The sequence below is a fragment of the Hippichthys cyanospilos genome, chromosome 4 (genome assembly GCF_059441005.1).
Source record: "Hippichthys cyanospilos isolate Australia breed blue-spotted pipefish chromosome 4, RoL_Hcya_1.0, whole genome shotgun sequence".
NCBI classification, from domain to species: domain Eukaryota; kingdom Metazoa; phylum Chordata; class Actinopteri; order Syngnathiformes; family Syngnathidae; genus Hippichthys; species Hippichthys cyanospilos.
Window position 1 is genome coordinate 20,203,316 of NC_142372.1, and position 5,616 is coordinate 20,208,931.

Genomic DNA, 5,616 nt, shown 5'->3' on the forward strand with positions numbered 1-5,616 from the left:
GGCATTGGCAGAACATTCTGTGAGATAGACAAGAAATGATGAATGGGAATTCTTTGTACTTCACACAAAACCTTGAAAATATGCAAATTTCTTGCACTTTTGCCTGAATTCAGCTGACAGATGTGAAGAAGTCTGACATCAGAGGTTTTGGGTCCTCTCGAGCGTGGAGATAAAAGATATTTAAAAAAGCAGGTAAAACATCTTTTATTGTAAGTCACAAGAAGCAAGTTTAAGAGAGGACAAAAAAGTACCGCACATGGGTGTTTCCAATCCATTTTTCCAATCCATTCTAAAAAAAAGATTATGTTTTGTATTTCCTGTACATACAGGTATATCCTTTTATACATGAATCGATGACAAAGGGCAGTCTCGGCGGAGTTCGACCCTCACTGGATACAAATTCAACTTACTGCCGGCAATGCAGAGCAAATGCTGACTATGGTGGTACTGGGACCAAAGAGCCAGCACCAGGGGGGTTCAGTACCCCATAATCCCAAAGCCCCCTTTGACAGAACTCCCTAAAGGGACATGGTCGAGTCCAAAAAACACATGTAGACCGTTTGGGCAAAACTCCCATGCACTGTCGAGGAGCCACTGTTCCACATCCAGGACAGAAACGCACACTGGTCCTCCTGAATCCGAGGCTCGACTCTCTGATGGAGCCTCCTTTCCAGCACCCCTGAATAGACCTAACCGAAGAGGCTGAGGAGTGTGATCACTCTTTACTTGGAACACACCCTTCTGTCCGCCTTTTTAAAAAGGGGGCACTGTCCCCGAATTCCACCCATTGTTGTAGAGACGTGTTAGCCAGGATAGTCCTCCAACATCCAGAGACTTTAGGAACTCCAGGCGCATCTCATGCACCCGAGACTTTGCCACCAAGGAATGTTTTTACCATCTCAGTGACCTCAGCCTCGGAGATAGGAGAGCCTACCTCGGAGTTTCCAGACTCTGCCTTCTTCCGCAAGATGTGTGGACTAAGAGATAAGGTGAGAAGCTTGGTCATCAAGGAGGGGTTCTGGTGAGCGGCTGTAACTGCGTGTTCAGAGGAGGCAGTGGAGGTGGTGTGGGCATTTGATCAGGATGCCTCCCTGGTGAGGTGTTTCGGCCATGTCCCACTGGAAGGAGGCCCCAGGGAACACCCAGGACACGCTGGAGAGACGCTCGGAATGCCTGGGGGATCCATCTTCTTGGCGGAACAGGACAAAGTGGCCGAGGAGAGGGAAGTCTGGATTTCCCTGCTGAAGCTGCTGCCCTCGCGACCTGACTCTGGTTAAAGGGGTAGATATTAGATTACTTGATTTTCTTTCATTACTTTGCCATTTTCACTGTTGAAAATGGCAAAGTAAGTCAACTATTTAATACCAAAGCTAACTGATCAGATACTCATAGCAAAAATGTGTTTGTTTCTCTTTCATAAATGTGTGAATAAAATGTGTTAAAATGTACGAAGCAGTTCAAGTTATCTTCAGAATTACTAATAGTGAAGTCTGTGGATTAGCAACCCTAAACCTCTAATCTTAGAATTGCCTCTGCAAGTGTCTATGCTCAAGTACTCTTGAAGTTAGTTTATGTGAAATGTAGTTGAGAAAGTAAAGCATTGAAAGGCCAAACAGATTTAATGCATTGCATTTTCCTGTGTCTTAATAGTGGTGGGTATCAAGCCAAAACGGACTGGAATTGTTTTTGTGCATTTGGGTAGCTGGAGTGTGCTATAATTGACCAGCGTTATGTTGGTGGAAATGAGCTAATAATAGTGAAATATTAGACATAGCCAATGACAGACATTGAAATGCAACCTGCGGAATCCGCGCTGACTATACCAAAATCAGGAGAAAATAAACCACTGTACTGTCAATGATCATATGAAGCATATTCCACTTTCCTAAAAAGAGAATTCTTTTAATTTTATAATGCAAAAGTCCCCTACCACGGGGGAATAGAATTTAGTGCTCTCATTGCAATACTGCCATGTTTATGGAGTGTCATAAATAATGCTTCACTTTTTTTCTAATTGTCTACCCATTGGTCACAGGAGTGGTAAAGCCTGTGGCTAGAATTTAGTGGATCATAAATAAAGAGCGTACTATGCACTCATTCTAAATTGAAAGGCAAATGATGGATATTATGACAAAGAAAGCTGCCTTATGTTTGACTGGTGATGTGTCTTGCTGGTACCCAGTAGTGTGTTCATTTGAAATTTGTTTAGTGATATTGTTTTTTTGTGTACATTTTAAAAAGTTCAATGTACAGATGACAACTTTGAAAGAATATGCCTATTTCCACAGAGCCTATTTCCACATGTAATGGGCAAACTACTATTCAGAGATGCAAGTTTATTGTTATGCTTGTAATCCTTTATTCCCCCTTCAGTGGTGGCCTCGTGTCCCCTGTTTGTCATAGGAGAACAAGCGTAACGTATATGGAAAATCCATGGAGAGCTTTGTTTTTTCTCATTTTCCCACTGGTTGATGGTACGCACACAAGTATGCCTGCGAGCACATTCGCGCGCAGCCACACACTTGATGTCAGTTCTGTCGACATACCTGCTGGGCTCAGATTACAAAGCTTTTGCCTTGCTCGGGGTAATGCCCCTCGGGGAAGCTGCGCGCAAGGTAGTGAGCTTCCTCTCAAAACCTTTTCCCAATGTGGCCATAATGATCTGAGTGGTGTGGGCAACTGCAGCATAGAAAGAAGGTGAAACAGCCTATGGTGAATAGGAAATGCTGGTACACAAAGAGACAGACAAATACTGTAGATCCATCAGTGGATAGTGTGATAGCATCACGGAAAGCTTGCTAATAAATAGCCTCATCCAATAAATGTATTTGTCACTGATTCACAAGTTTTGTTTTGAGGTGGTCTAATGACGTGTGTGTGTGCGTGTGTGCGGTGTGTGTAAGTTGTTCATTTACGAAAGAAAATGACAGGGATGAGGAGAGAACATGACCTTTGCGGCTTTGACCTGCTCTCACAACATACGATCCATCATTATCTCCTCCCCCGCATTCTGGTGACCAAATGACAGGAACACTGCAAAATGGAGGGTGGGGCACATTATGGCCACCTTTACGCAACAGTGGCTTACTGTATAGCTAAATGTTTTTCTTCTCCATTGGACAGTAGCACCTTGATATACGACCGATACCAAATTTTATTTTTTGGACAAACGAGCTGCTTGTTTGGAAAAATATTTATGCTTTGACTTGCAAGCACAGAATAGGCATACGAAGGCTGGATGTAACTGAACCGGTTGCCGACCAATTGCAGGGCACACAGGGACTGGCAACCATTAACGCACCTAATCTCACCTAAGAACAATGTCGAGTGTCCAATAGACCTGCATATTTTTGGAATGCGGGAGGAAGCAGGAGTGCCCGGAGAAAAACAATGAGGGCATGGGGAGAACATGCAAACTCCACACTGAAAGGCCAGAGAGAGCTGGAATTGAATTTGGGTTGCTTAATTGAAAAGACGACGTGCTAGTCATTCTGCCGCCGTGCCGCCCCTGTTTTAAATATAATCAGAGGTCCAGTTGTCCGTAAATTATATCACATGGGAGGTGGCACTTCTTCGGAGGCTGCCATGTTCGGTATAGCTACGGACAATGGTAAATGCGGCACCTACTGCTGTCCCTAATGAAAAACGGTCTAAATCTTACACACTATCCCTATAAAAGATGTGAGTGCATTGTTACAGTATGTGAACAAATAGATCCGTCTAATATAGCTTGTGAACAGGTCACAAACTGATGATGAGTTAATCAATTGGCTTGATGGTGTTGATGATTTGTTTTTTCTTTGACCTTAATCATTTTAAATTTTTGGGTCTTGGAGAGTTGTATGCATTGTTATTTGTTAATGATCATGACAAAAGCAACAAATACACTTTTATTCAGATGGTTGCAGAAGTTTCATGTGTGTGTGTTTATATATATATATATATATATATATATATATATATATATATATATATATATATATATATATATATATATATATATAAAGTATTTTTAGAGCGAACCTGCCAATTACATAGTGAATTTACATACACAACTGAGTGCAAGACGCGGAGTAGACTTTCTAACAAAAATATACAAAGTATGGTGCATGATGAGCTCTGACTCTTGAAATAACACTAACAGTGAAAGGCAGAAAAAATATACTTTTACCTTATTTCACGTATTATGTAACACCGACAAAACAAATACATAAAAACATTGAGCAAGAATATATTATTTCAATAGGCATAAATTATTTTAACAAATGGATAGTTCACAAGTGAACTCATGTTTGATTAGTGAACAACATTATACTGAAGTTTTGTTTATTTATGTTTTTTTTTTTTTTTTGAAGCTTTTATGAAGTCAGAAGGCTCTCACTTGAAACAAGGCTCAAGTCCAGTCAAGATAGAAGAAAATAACTGATGACCGGGTTCCCTCCAGGGCTAAAACTGTTTCAAATCCACTTTTGTCAAGTTTTTGTTTGAACATTGGCTCCAAAAATGTCTGTAGTTTGCAATGTTGAAGAAAACCACAAATTACTTTTCTTCATATTAAAAACAGGCTTGTGTAAATGGCTCCAATGACACAAAGTATGAGGAGAAAAGAATATCTGCAAAAAGAAAGGCATAAAGAATCTTATTGTTTTTAGTGCGTCTTAATACAATATTATCAAACTCTGCCTCTGGGGATTAAAACAATTAATAAACAAGTCAATCATAGCTCGCGCACATAAACATATGTGACAATAAATTAGTTGTCAGCTATATCGTGTTTGTATTATCAAGACTGAGAATTCATTTGGAAACCTGCGAGAAGGGTAAACAGACGCAGAATTGTTTGAAATATTAAAGGATGTTTGCAAGGTTTTGCAATGAACCACGAGACAAATGGTCTCATAATCGAAGCCATACAGGAGACAGGCCATACGTTAGTCTCCGGTGCACAAAAGCAGTCGTTCCCAATCACTGCGTGCCCTTGGTTACCTAATGACATTCGCAGTGCACACAAACAAACCCAGACATGTTTACAGGAAGGAGGGAAGGTAAAGAAAGAAGCCGGGCCATGAAAGACAAGTTGTATTGACGTGCTGTTCCCCTGACACTCACCATTGTAGTAATTTGTGCGCTGACGAACGAAGCTTTTTACAAGACTGCGGGCGGCAATGACGGTGCAGTAAATGCTGATGGGTGGGGAGGAGATACGTGCAGCCTCCTGTGTGGCGCTTCACTGCTTAGGTTTTAATACCTGTTGAGTGGACAGAGATTTAGTGAGCTTGAGTGCCGCAATCCCAGCTTAATGTTGTTCAGGTGCATCTCTGCTTGCAGGCTAAACTCGCCTCGGGGCTCCTGGCAGCGGGATCGACAAAGCTATGGCCTACCGGGGAATCATTTTGCGGAATTTGTAGTGAAGGTAGGAAAAGAAGTCAAAACATCAGCAAACTTAGACTTTACGCATTCATAATTTAAAGGCTCTCATAGAGCCGTTATGCGTGTTATTGTACCCTTTCGTCTCCTGTTCTTGTTCAAATATTGTTTCAAGCAACTGGGACAACATTAGAGGGACTCATGACAAACCTAACTTGAGACTTTTTTGCCTGAAGCCTAATAAAATGT

At 41.4% G+C, this 5,616-nt stretch overlaps 1 long non-coding RNA gene across 1 annotated transcript; it reads right to left on the reverse strand.

Moving 5' to 3' along the window:
• Positions 1-324: 324 nt before the first annotated feature.
• Positions 325-5,216, reverse strand: LOC148424956 (uncharacterized). The gene is made up of 3 exons (XR_015865455.1): positions 5,110-5,216; positions 2,547-2,679; positions 325-1,269 (listed from the first exon to the last, which is right to left on the reverse strand). It is a non-coding gene; the product is annotated as an uncharacterized LOC148424956 (long non-coding RNA).
• Positions 5,217-5,616: the final 400 nt, after the last annotated feature.